The sequence below is a fragment of the Otolemur garnettii genome, unplaced genomic scaffold (genome assembly GCF_000181295.1).
Source record: "Otolemur garnettii isolate 467f Iridium unplaced genomic scaffold, OtoGar3 scaffold00005, whole genome shotgun sequence".
Taxonomy (NCBI): domain Eukaryota; kingdom Metazoa; phylum Chordata; class Mammalia; order Primates; family Galagidae; genus Otolemur; species Otolemur garnettii.
This window is the reverse complement of record NW_003852400.1, coordinates 29,533,876-29,548,472: the sequence shown is the minus strand read 5'-3', so window position 1 is coordinate 29,548,472 and position 14,597 is coordinate 29,533,876.

The window sequence follows — 14,597 nt, the reverse complement described above, 5'->3', positions numbered from 1 at the left end:
CCACACTGTACCCTAGAAGTGCATTAATGTACATAGTTACCGTTCAATAAAAAAAAAAAAAAGAAAAAAAAAGAAATGAGGGGCAACAAAATTGGAAAACATGAAGTCAAACCATCTCTGTTTGCTAGTGATAAGATCTTATAGCTAGTAAAACATAAGGACATCAAAAAGACTCTTGGGTTTTGATAAATGAATTCAGAAAAGTCTCAGTTTACAAAATCAACATGTGCAAATCAGTAGCACTGCTATACACCATTGATATCTGAACTCAGAATCAAATCAAGAACTCAATCTCATTTACAATAGCTGCATAAAAAGGAAAAAAAGCAATGAGGTGATGGTACTTAACAAGGATAACTGTAAAACATTGATAAAAGAAATTGTAGAAAACACAATTTTAAAATGCTCATGAATTGGAAGAATCAATATTGTGAAAATGATCATACTGCCCAAAGCATCTACAAATTCAATGCAATCCCTATTAAAATACCAACATAATTTTTCACAGAATTATGAAAAACAATCCTAGAATTTTATGGAACCAAAGAAGAATTCAAATAGCTAAAGCAATCCTAAGCAAAAGGAACAAATCCTGGGGCATCACATTACCTGGCTTCAAATTATACTACAAAGTGATACTAACCAGAACAGGATGGTACTTGAATAAAAGTAGACACATAGATTAGTGGAATAGAATAGAGTGCCCAGCAATAATGCCAAACATCCATAACCAACTGATCTTTGACAAAGCGGACAAAATACACTGGGTGAAGGAAACCCTGTTCAATAAATATTTCTGGGAAAAATAGAGAGCCACAAGCAATAGAATAAAACAGGACCTATACCATATACCAAAACAAATTCCAGATGGATTAAGGACTCAAACATAAGACCTGAAATAATAAAAGTTTTAGAAGGAAACCTAGGAAAAACTTCCAGACATTGGCCTAAGCAAAAAATTCATGAATAAGATCCCAAAACTAAATGCAACAAAAACAAAAATAAATCAATGGGACTTAATTAAATAAAAGCCTTCTGCACAGTGAAAGAAATAATCAACAGAATAATTAGATAACCTACAGGATGATACAAAATATTCACAAACTCTGACAAAGAACTGATGTTTAGAATCCACAAGGAATTCAAATAAATCAGCATGAAAACAGCAAATAATCCTACTAAAAAGTGGGAAAATGACATGAACAGATATTTTTCCAAAGAGGATATGCAACTGACCAAGAATGTGGAAAAAATACTCAACCCTAATCATCAGGGAAATGCAAGTTAAAACCACAATGAGATACCTACCGTGTTTCCCCCCAAAAAGGCACTGTCTTATATTTATTTTTTCTTAAGAAGACACAGTAGGGCTTATTTTCAGGGGATATTTCATTTTTATTAAGTATAATACAACAATCTACATTTATTCAAATACAGTTAAGTCATCTTCTTCTGGAACCTGACAGGGGCAGCTGACTTGTTAGTGGGGCTGGCGCTAGTGATGTGTGAACTCCTTTCCCCTAGCCATTCTCATGTGCCCAATAGGATGCCTGTGACTGCAGTTACCACACACGCACCTGTGCAAGTGTGAACAGCTCCAAGAAAGGAGCTGTGGCAGATAAAATGTATTCCAGTCTTCTTTACCGCTCTGCACCAAAATGCATGGCGTAGTATGCAGATACACTGCTTATTTGGGGGGTAGGTCTTATTTTGGGGGAAACACGGTACTTGAACTCCAGTCAGAATGGCCATTATTAAAAAGTAAAAAACACAGTAGAGGTTGGCACAGATGTGGTGAAAGGGGAGTGTTTATACACTGCCAAAGGAACTTAAATTAGTACATCCTCCATGAAAACATTATGGAGATTTCTCAAAGAACTAAAAGTGACCTACCATTCAGTCCCACAGTCCCACTACTGGATATGTACCCAAAAGAAAAGAAATCATTATATCAAAAAGACACTGTAATCATCTGTGCAATTCACAATTGTAAGTATATGAATCAAACTAAGTACCCATCAACTAAGTAGTGGATAAAGAAACTGTGGTACATACACATCATGAAATTCCACTCAGGTATTTAAAAAAAAAGATGAAATAATGTCTTTTGTAGCAACATGGTTGGAACTGGAGGCCATTATCCTAACTGAGGTAACACAGCTTTGGAAAGTTAAACACTGGATGTTCTTACTTATAAGTGGAAATCAGCTATTGGCACACAGGGGTATATGGAGTAGTACAATGGAAATGGAGACTCAGAAATGAGAAGGGCAAGGGGGATAAGAGAAGAAAAAATATACATTTCTTACAATGTGTACTATTCAGGTGATGGATACACTAGAAACTCAGACATCACCACTATATAACTCATCCATGTAACCAAAAAACATTTGTACCTCTACATCTATTGAAATATTAAAAAGTAGAATTCAATTTTCAGATATGTGTTATTTTCTCTTAAAACAAAAAAGTACCCTGCAAAATTTGACACCTACCTACTTTTGTTAACCTCATAATTTTTATTCTCTCTCTTTTCAGAAATCTTGTTTTCATTGATTTTTCATTATTTTGAGAAATTCTGGGACTTTCTGATGACATTTGTACTTGGTAAAAGTATATATAAGTCCTTGGACTTAAGATATTTCTTAGTCAGCTGTCAATTTGAAACTAAGTCTTTCATAATCTGCTCTTGGAGAGATTTTTCTTAACTTTATCTGGAAAATACTTTGTTTAATTTTTTATTTCAACTACCATATTATTGAGTTTGAAGTATTATTTCTTGTGGCCTGATTTTGTTGTTGTTGTTTTTATAGCATTTTGTCTCTACTTACTATTTTTATTTTATTTTTCTCTGAGTATATTATTTTTTCTTCCATCATTTTATCTGATCCTTTCATTTTTTTATTATGTGTTTTTGTGTCTATTTTTTATTTTAGTGCCTTTCCATCAATTATCTATTGACATTTGAAAATTAAGTACTAAAAAGCAAATTGGACACTATATAGGCATAGGGAAGTATTGTCCACTGAAAATGCAAGTAACTATTATTCTTTGGGGCTAGTGGGATCTCTGACAAATATATTGTGGAGTTTCCTTCTTGAAAGATTTATATTCTGTTTCCAGCCTTCTGAGATCTGCATAAAGAGAAAGAGTTGAAAGTTTTTGAATTCAGTATGCAATTATCTATTTAGCCTCCTCATTTTAATAGAGTTCTATATCCTGATACTCTGCTTTGTCTGGTTTATTCATGTTAACTTCCCCTGAGGGTAACTTCCAATTTCCTGAAGAGTGACAGAATAGTGGTAGAAATGTTATGCCCCAACTCCATCTTACTGGGGGTTTTCAACATTCCCCATTTAAGACAGGAAGCTCAGCTGAAAGAGTTTAGTAATAACTACAAAACCCCAGCTTTCTCTTGTAAGAAATCTCCTTACCAGCTGTTGGCTCTTGTCAAATTGGACTTGCATTAAGGCCTCCCCCTCCCCTACTGAAAGTCCTTTATAAAAGGTTTTTACCCCTGTGTCCAGGGATCAAGAGACTTTGAGACATGTGCCTGCTCTTGGCTCAGCTGATCAATGAAGGACCCTTGCTTAATTTGGACTCAGTGTGCTGGCATTTCTCTATTCCACTCACTTTGGGTATAACATTTGGAGGCCCCAACAAGATCTGCCAGCCAGAGGGTCAGCCTCCTTGTGTAACCTCCTGTAGAGGACAAGAATTATAGGGGAGATGCTCCTTGGAATGTTCCAGGGCCCTATAATTCCCTGAATTCTCCCTGAGGGCCTTCAGAGGGCCTTCTTTCAACTCCTCACCCAAATTCAGGTCCTCCGCCTTACTCTCAAGAGGTCTGTGATGTTTGTTCGAGTCTGTGTTTTCTGTTTGAGTCTGTGGTATCTGTTTGAAATTGTTTTCTGATCCTTTAGGGACCTCTTAGGAGGACTGGAGCCTTAGGGGTTGTCCCTGGCCTGTCAGAGACACTAGGACACTAGTGCCATCTGGATGCGGGTGCTTTGGTCTTTTAGCCTGGGAGAAGTTTAGATGCAGAGGTGCAGGTGAAAAGGGAGCCTCAGGGGTTGGCCCTGAGGACAGGCCCATAAACCTGTAAGACAGGAGCCTCTGGGAACCTGACTTGTCTGTCATGGTAGGAGCCTCAGGGGAGCCTGGCCTGTCAGGACTTTCAGAAACATGTGTGTTGGTAGTGTGGCCTGTCCCTAGAAACACTAGTATGCTGGTGGGGAGCCTTGGCCTCAGATGAGCATTTGAGTTTGTTTTTTTTGTTTGGAATCGTGTGTGGTGTTTGTTTGAAGGACCTTTGAGGGAAAGCCACTAGACAGGAGCCTCAGGAAACCTGGCCTAAGATAGGAGCCTCAGGGGAATCTGACCTGTCAACTTTGGTCTTTTGGCCTTGGGAAGAGGCACAGGTGAAAAGGGGTAGTCCATAAACCTTTAAGACCTGGCCTGTCTGTTAAGGCAGGAGCCTCTGCCTTAGATGCACACTTTAGATTTGTATATATGTTTGTTTATAATAACCATTGTGTCTTGGGAATTGGTGATGTGTCTATTTTTGTTTATTTGTCAAACCATGGAAACTCGACAAAGTAAGTCTTTAACACTTCTATAGTGTATGCTGAAGAATTTTACAGCTGGCTTCTCAGATGACTACAGAATCCAGTTCTTCAAGAACCTACTCCAAGTCCTCTGTGAAGTTGAGTGGCTGAACTTTAATGTAGGGTGGCCATCACCAGGCTCCCTAGACCTGGCCTTGGTGACTGCAGTACACAAGGTGGTCATGGGAAAACCAGATCATGCAGACCACTTCCTCTATATAGACCAGTGGTTGATTTTAGTCCATAATCCCCCTCCATGGTTGGGATCATATGTGGTGGAATCTCATTCTGCAGTTCCTTCTCTCCTGTCCCTGACCCTGAAAGGGTCAGCAGATCCCACCAGTCCTTGCCCCATCAGGGGAAGATTTTCTACCTCCTTACAATGTAAAAGGGCTATCTTATCCCATAGTCTCCTTGATGGGAGAAACTTCCTCAGCACCTCAATTGGAGCCTTCCCCTCCCCAGTTCTCACCCCCAGCATCTCTCCTCTGGTCTCACATGAACCCGGAGCCTAACAAGAAGCCTGGAGATCATCCCCCTCCTCCGAGGGAGGCAGCAGGAAGAGGCATCTGCCCCTTTCTTGTCTATGTCCAGTTTTTCAACAGGGTTCAAACTAAAGCTAGAAAAGCCTTCTTGGCCAGTTTTGGGGATACTGGGGAGAAAGGGAAAAGGGAGTTTAACAGAGTTTTTCCAGCAGAATGGCTGGATTGGGACCCCAATACCTTAGCAGGATCCTAGGCTCTCGAAGCTTTTTACCAGTCTCTTTTAATGGGGTTGTTTACTTTTTCCTTTTGGTTTGCTTAAGTTCTTCATGCATTCTGGTTATTAGCCCTTTATCAGATATATGGCTTACAAATATTTTCTCCCTTTGTATCGGTTGTTTATTTGTTCTGTTGATTATTAGCTGTGTAGAAGCTTTGTTTTTTTTTGCGATAAGAGTCTCACTATGTCACCCTTGGTATGGTGCCATGGCATAATAGCTTGCAGCAACCTCCAAGTCTTGGGCTTAAGCGATTCCCTTGCCTTGGCCTCTGAAGTAGCTGGGACTACAGGCACCTGCCACAATGCCCGTTTATTTTTTGGTTGGAGTTGGCATTGTTGTTTGGCAGGCCCAGGCTGTATTCAAACCCACCAGCTCCGGTGTATGTGGCTGGCACCCTAGCCGCTGAACTATAGGCACTGAGCCCCTGAATCAATATTTTAAATTATGTTATTTAAATGTTTAATTACACAAGTAATTTTTTAATTCCAAGGTAAAAGTTTGAGGATATTATTTTCCTAATCTCACAGTTTATTATTTGTATGAATAAGCCCTATTTCATTAATTATTATGGAGAAATTAAAATAAGACTTTCAGAATGAAGACTCCTTTATCAATTTGGGAACTTTTAAAAATGTGATTATTTGTTTTGCTTCAATTATCTCCGGTGTATGTGGCTGGCACACTAGCCGCTGAACTACAGGCACTGAGCCCCTGAATAAATATTTTAAATTATGTTATTTAAATGTGTGTGTGTGTATATAAACACACACACACACACAAGTAATTTTTTAATTCCAGGGTAAAAGGTTGAGGATATTATTTTCCTAATCTCACAGTTTATTATTTGTATGAATAAGCTCTATTTCATTAATTATTATGGAGAAATTATGGAGTCTTCAGAATGAAGACTCCTTTATCTATTTGGGAACTTTTAAAAATGTGATTATTTGTTTTGCTTCAATTATCTGTGTTTCCTTCTCGAGAGTGCTGATTATACTTGTTCTGGCTCTGTTATCTAGCTTCCATCCTTATTATTGCTTTGGTCATTACACTTCAGTTAAAGGGGCTTTTATGTGGTATTCTCTGTATGTTTCCATTGTTTGCACTCTAAACCACTAATTTTATTCATGAATTATCCATTGTACTCATTGTTTTGATATGAATTTTTAATTATGTGATTAATAATTTGATTTTATACATTTTCTTTTTTGAAAATATTTTATTTCATTGTAGAAATAGTACTTGCTCTGTGGGGACAAAGTGAAATTATCATTGGAGGTCAAATATAAAAAGGAACTTTCCTCTATATCTTACATATTAAATATTTAGGGTAAATCTTTTAAAGATTTGATAAAAGAAGCCTAAATCTCCTACTATACATGTGTAATATTAAATACTAAATTACCCTTTTAATATTGATAAATATTGCCAACCTGCAAAGAGGTTGGACCTCATCAGGATCCCACATGTACAGTATGAGATTTGGGCTTTTTCACAGATTCTTACTGAAGCATGTGGCTGCTACTAAAACTAGGAAAAAGAAGGATGGTCAACCTTCCACAAAGGAAATGGACTAGGCAAAAGTACTACAGAATCAGAGGTTGGTGGTTCATTACTAGAAGGATTGCTAAGACAGATAAAAATGTGGGTATTAAACATTAATTTTGGCTAATATAATATGTAAAACATTGGTTTCTCATTACTATTTTAGTTTTTTTTTTACATTATGATCAAAGTTTAAAAATTTCTTAATGTCTCCTGGCCAATTGGATACCATTTTCAGTGAATTGTATACCTATAAACATTATTTGCTTTCTTATTGTATTATAAAAATTTCTCTTTATTATAGATTTTATATGTTAAATATTAAGAAAAACATAGCAAAAACATTTTCCAATTTTTCTTTGTCATATAATCTAATTTTAATGGGTTATTTTGTTTTATTTGCTACATAGGACAATTATATGAAGTCATGTGTCTTCTTATGGCTTGTGAGATTTTTACTTTCTTAGAAACGCCTTTTCAGCCCATATTTGTAAACATTTTCTTTCAGGTTTTATTTTAGTATTTGTACAATTTCATTTTTATATCTCCTTTATATATATGTAATTTATTGCTTTGATGCATTTGTAATTTATTAAAGTGCGAGGAGAGATTTATTGTTTTATCTTTCAAAGGCTCACAGTTTGTCCAGACATTCCCTGTATTCTACATTTTTTCAATGATTTGAAAGGTCCCTCTTATCAGATTTTAAACTATCACATGAATTTTGGTTTGTTTCCAACCTTCTGTTCAGTGGTTTGTCTTCAGATTAATCATATTGCATAGGTCCAATTATTATATTGTTTATAAAATGGTAAGTTTTATCAACTATACAGATTCTCTCCATATGCATTGGCTGTTTTCACAACTGTATATTTGTATTGAAATGCTAAAATCTATTTTGTTTAGATGTCTACTGAATATTTTGCAACTACTATATTAATACTTAACCATAGGGATTAATGTAAGGAAAATGATAAGTATATAAAATGCATTAATGAACATATAAAATTAGGAAAAATGACCTATTTACGTTTAAATAGGTAAGTCTTTTTCTTTATTTAGGAAACTCCCTTAGGAGAATTCGAATCTTCTTTTTATATGGGTCTTATATATTTCTAATTAATTCCTAAGTATTTTTAGCTTATCTCATTTATGAGTCATAAATGAAAATCAGTTTAATCACATTTTCTAGCTGATTCTTAGAAAAAGTTAATGATTGTTTTCTATTTTTAAAACTTAGTTTTCTGAATTTTTTTATTCATTCTAAATATCTTCTTATGATATCTTTGAGTTTCCCAGATATATGATGTTATAAATTTCAAATACTGATAATTCTTACTTTTCTTTATAATACATGCCCATCTAATTTCTTTATCTTGCATAACTGTACTATATTTACTTGTACTGTTAGAATAATATTACATTTATTGACATGGTATATTTGTGTCTCGCTTACTAATTTGTGAGAATATATTTGAATAATTTTATATGAGAAGAGTACAGTTGCTTTTTTATGGGAGTCATAATTCTTTTGTCATGTATAAAATCATTTATTCTTATTTTAATATTTTAAAATTTTAATGGTAAATATACTTTTAATTTTTTTATTAAATCATAGCTGTGTACATTATTGCAATCATGAGGTACAGTGTGGTGTTTTCCTATACAATCTGAAATATTTTCATCAAACTGATTAACATAAACTTCATGTCATTTTCTTAGTTATAGTATTAAGACTTTTGTATTCTACTTTTAGAAAGATTCACTTGTACCCTTGTAAAATTTCAGATTAATATGAGGGTACAAACAATTAGGTTATAATGTTTGCATTGTTAAGTAAAGTCCCTGTTGTAGTTATGTCCTGCACCCAGGAGGGTGCCATATTCTCATACATTGTGCCCATTAGGTGAGAGCACACCAGTCTCCTTCTCTGCTCCTATCTTTTCCATTCCACCTCCAAATTGATTGAATTGAGGTTTTTTTCCTTATGTGGGTGTATATTAGTTCATCTACTGGCTTCATATTAGTATTAGGTACACTGAAGACTTGCTTTTCCATTCCTGTAGTACTTTATTAAGAAGAATATGTTTAAGTCCATCTTAATACAAAAGATGTAAAGTCTCCAATTTTTTATGACTGAATAATCTTCCATGGTATAAATAAAGTACAGTTTATTAATCCACTCATGGTTTGACAGACACTTAGGTTGTATCCTTGAAAATTGTGGATTGAGATGTGATAAGCAATCTAGTGCAAATGTCCTTATGATAAAGGATATTTTTTTCTTCTGAGTAGATGCCTAATAATGGCATCACAGGATCAAATAGAAGGTATATTTTGAGTTCTTTGAGGATTCTCCATACTCCCTTCCAAAAAGTCTATCTTAGAAGAAAGGTGTTCTCTTCTTTCCACATCTGCATCAGCTTCTGCAGCTTTGGGACTTTGTGATGTGGGCTATTCTCACTGGGATTAGGTGGTATCTCAGGGTGGATTTGATTTGCCTTTCTCTGGTTAGGGACAATGAGGATTTTTTCATTTGTTTGTTGGTCATCTGTCTGTCGTCTTTGAAGAAATTTCAGTTCATGTCTCTTGCCCAGTGGTAGGTGGGATTGTTTGCTCTTTTTCTGTTGATTAGTTTGAGTTCTGTGTAGATTCTAATTATCAACGTTTTGTCAGATTCCTAACATGAAAATATCTTTTTCCATCTAAACATTGTCTATTTGCTTTAATTGTTGTATTCCTTAGCTATGCAGAAGACTTATAGCTTAATTAAATTCCATTTGTTTATTTTTGTTGTTGTTGCAATTGCCAATAAAGTATTTTTTATAAAATCTTTCCCCAACCTAACATCAAGAATTTCTCCCATGCTTTTTCCTAGGATTTTTATCATTTCATGTCTTATGTTTAAATCTTTCATCCATCTTGAGTCAATTTTTAAAACTGGTGAAAGGTGCAAGTCCAATTTCAGTCTTTTACATGTGGTTAACCATTTCTCCCAGCACCATTTATTGACTAGGAATTCTTTTCTCCAGTGTATTTTTGTTTGGTTTATCAAAGATCAGAGAGAAATAAGAGACTGGTTTCATCTCTAGATTTTATATCCAGTTCCATATGTCTATGTCTCTATTTTTGTGTCAATACCATGTTGTTTTGATACTGAGGACTTGTAATATAACCTGCATTCTGATAGCATGATGCCTCCAGCTTTGTTTTATTATTAAGAATTGCCTTGGCTATACAGGGATTTTTCTGGTTCCATACAAAATGAAGAAGTATTTTTTCCAGTTCTTCAAAGTATAATGTTGGTATTTTAATGGGACTTGCATTGAATCTGTTGATTGCTTTAGTTAGTTTAGACATTTTAACAATGTTGATTCTTCCCAGCCAAGAGCATGGTATGTTCTTCTATTTGTTTATGTCTTCCGCTATTTCTTTTCTTAGGGTTTCATAATTCTCTTTGTAAAGAGCCTCCTTTGTTATGTATATTCCTAGGTATGTTATTTCTTTGAAAATATTGTGAATGGAATTGTGTCCTTGACTTCCTTCTCAATTTCACTACTATTGGCATATACAAAGGCTACTGATTGGTGGACATTGATCTTGTACCCTGAGATGTTACTGTACTTATTGATTCCAGGCATCTTATGGTTGAGTCTGTGGAGTTCTCCAAGTATAAGATCATATCATTAGCAAAGAGGGAGAGTTTGGCTTCCTCTGCTCCCATTATATCCTTCTCTTGTCTGATTGCTTTGGCTAGAAGTTCCAGCATTATGTTGAAAAGTAGTGGCAATAAAGCCCTGGAACAGATAGCTTCACACCAGAATTCAATCAAACCTTCAAAGAAGAGTTTGTTGTACCTATACTGCAGAACCTATCCCAAAACATTGAGAAGAAAGGAAACTTCCCCAGTACATTCTGTGAGGCAAACATCTCTCTGACAGCAAAATCAGAAAAGGACCCAAGTAAAAAGAAGTACAGACCAATTTCACTAATGTATATTGTTGCAAAACACTTAATAAAATCCTCGCAAATAGATTATAGCTACACATTAAAAAAATTATATACATCATGACCAAGTAGGCTTTCTCTCTGAGATGCAAGTTTGGTTTAACATAATCAAATTCATAAGTGTAATTCACCACATAAAGAGAAGCGGAAACAAAGACTATATGATCCTCTCAATAGATTTAGAAAAAGCATTTAATAAAATTCAGCATCCTTTTCTAACAAGATGATTAAGAACACATTTCTTAAACTGACTGAAGCCATCTACAACAAACTCACAGCCAATATCATACTGAATGGTGTAAAACCAGAAGTTTTTTCACTTAGAACTGGAAGCAGACAAGAATGTACATTATTTTAATTTTTTTCTCAGAACTGTTATGAGATTTATTTTTGGCATCATATGATAATTACAAAATCTTTCTTTAGGTGAACATGAGAAAACACATAGTATAAATTCTAATATTCAACTATCCTGGCATTGTAGGTATGCTTCTAAGTAATGTTATCATGGTATTCTATTTCTCTACCAAGTAACTCATTTTTGGAATACTTTATATAAAAATTTTGCATCAATATTTATTATTGAAAATAAACTGTGATTTTTATTTTATGGTTATATTTCAGTTATTATTATTATATCTTATGCTATCTTCAATGAAACCAGAAAAACCCAATAATGCTAAATCACATTTCAATAGCTCTATGTGTTAATTCCATTAATTTTTTAATTAATTTAGGGAAAAGAAAAAAGTAATATGCATTATCTCAAGACTTTGGACAGGGTACAAATTTTTTTAAAATTCACAGTTCATATAAATCAAGTAGATCTTTCTTATAGAAATGATGGTATTTAGGGACTTAGCAAGCCACAGGAAATGCAGGAACTCTGCATCTCTGCAGAGCCCGTGTTGGTATCAGGTTCGGTAAGGTTAAGGGCAAGATGACTTTGGGAAGAAACAACACGATTTCCTCCTCTACCATCTGGTTGTTTTCTTGGTTAAGTATGATTTGTCTGTATTGTTTTCTTAAAACACAGTTTATTTCTATGAGTTAAGTGGAATGTGTGGGGATAGTATGAGTCCTACAGGTTTATATTGGCTTATTTAAAGTTAATTTCAAAAGGTAAAAAGATGAGATACCTCACTACTATATATAAAAAAATGAGCTTTGTGATAGTTATTCTTTTATAGAGGGTAATATCATAATTACATCTCACTATAGTTTATTCTTTCACTGGTACAAAAAAAAGATCAAACTTCTTTTAACACATAGCCATCATCATTTTATATGAAATCTCAATAATTTGTCAGTGGTATCACCAATTCCAATCTTAATTAAAGTATTTCAACATCATGATATTCTTAGTAAATTGCCATAGTTTCCTAATTATATTGTCTTAAAAGAGGTTGACTCACTTTGAACTTTTGAAATGAAAGGGTTGCTAAGGCAACTAAATTTGATTTGCAGCAAAAATTAACATTGTAATAGGACAGCATTTCAATGAATACTTCTTATTTTTTAAACATCCCTTGAATTCACATTTGTTAAAGAAAATAAATTTACCTTTGGACTTGATCAAACCAACACAGGCAGTAATAGAATTTTGTAAAAAAGAATAAGACACAATTTAAAAGTTAAATTGCTTGTCAGACACAGGGAAAATGACGGTACTTGAAAGACACCACTTGGTGAAAATGAGTTTTATGGATCTGTGTCTCTAAATTGCTATCAAATATCAATTAATACTTTAAATATTGCATGGTTTAACACTTTGAACCTAATCAAAGTCAGTTACTGTGCAAAATAATTTTGGATGTGTGGAGATGTAAGGTACACATGCAATTAGATAAATACTTTCTTAAAAAGTTGAAAAAATTAAGCAGTTTTTTTTTTTTTTGAGACAGAGTCATAACTATGTCACCCTGGGTATAGCTGTGGCATTACAACTTACAGCAACCTTAAACTCTGGAGCCTAAGCGATTCTCTTGCCTCAGCCTCCCAAGTAGCAGGGACCACAGGTCCCACCACAACTTCCAGCTATTTGTCGTTGTTTTTGTTGTTATTGTCATTGTTGTTTAGCAGGCTCAGGCGAGGTTCAACTTTGGTGTATGTGGCTGCTGCCCTAACCACTGAGCTACAGCTGCCAACCCAAGCAATGTTCTTTTGCAACTATTTCATTTTCTTTGAATTCAAATTTGTTTCATTAAATTCTCTTTTCCTGTTGTTTCAATAATCTCCCAGGTAATTGTCATTACTTTCATTGGTATGTAGACTACCCAATCATATAGCAAGCAAAAGGGGCAATTTATAATTCGAAACTGTGCTCAGAGTTTATAATTCTGAAGGTAAAACTCACCAAAAATTACTAAACTTCTTGATAATTTAGTGGTCTCAAAATGAGGAAAGGAGGATAATTTTTTAGATCTTTAAAGCAATCCTCATATTTCAATTGAATAATAACAGAAACTTGTTAAACCCTTAAGATTGAAATTATGGCTATAGAACAAAACTTAATTTGATAATCCCATGGATGTAAATGTTGACTCTACATGTTTAAACCTTTCAAACCTTGTGCTTTCCTGATTATTCCAGAGACATTGTAGTATCAAGGTCAAAGCAGTTGAAGGAGTCGTATAACCATTGCTATCCACAACTGTAAGCAGCTAACTGGGTCTGTGTAATGCAAGAAAGATGACAAGTTCAGTTTCTGGCAGCCTTGCAGGGATATGAAAGTCAAAGTCTAATATCAGAGCAGTATGCACCCATGACCTTTTGTTGCACAGTGAACTGTCTGATTAATACTTCCACTGCAGGTACTGAAATAATCAGTGCCTCAACCAGAATCTTAACTATTGAAAGACATTATTAGTGAAGATTTTACTGGTTTTGAAGATTAGCCTTTTAATTGGAAGAATTATAATCCCTCTGTTGCTATTACTAAGTGACTTTAATACAATTTGATTTACGAGATTTAATTAACATGTTTATATTATCTCAGTAAAAATAAGTTTAGAAAAATCTACTAATTTGTTTTCTAACATATGTTCTTCTATTAGGTGGAAAAAGATACTTAAAATTTCAGAGTGAATTGGGCAAGAATGACAGCTCACTACTATTGTGGTTGCCACAGCCAACAATTAAATAAATTTGTCTAAATTATGATTAGGAATAAATATTTGGTAAAATATGCACATAAAATAAATATTTTAATGAAAATGATATATCAAATGAACCATTTAGAAAGGCAATGTCTCTCATCTCCCTTGATTTTAAAAATAACATTCTTTATAAAAATAACATTCTTTGTAATAACCTCTGGCTCATTGTGCTTACTAGGGAATTAAGATTTCAAAAATGTCAATTAATCCCCAAGGTAACCACTATACCCGAAGACCCAAGACAACTGAGTATTCTGTGATTATCCTTGTTGAAACACAGACTTGGTATTTTCCAAAGAAATCATTTGTTCTGCCTTAGTGAAGCTAATTATTCTCAGCATGCAACCACTGTTTCAAATTGCAAAAGGCATATCAGCTTTTGCTGTATGTTGCAGGAATTAAAACCCAATCAAATGAGATAATGAAGTGCATACAAAGAACATGATCTCACTTTTGCAATGCCATAAAAGAGAACCCATTTGAAGAAATGTTGCAAAAAATCATACAGAGAGAAAA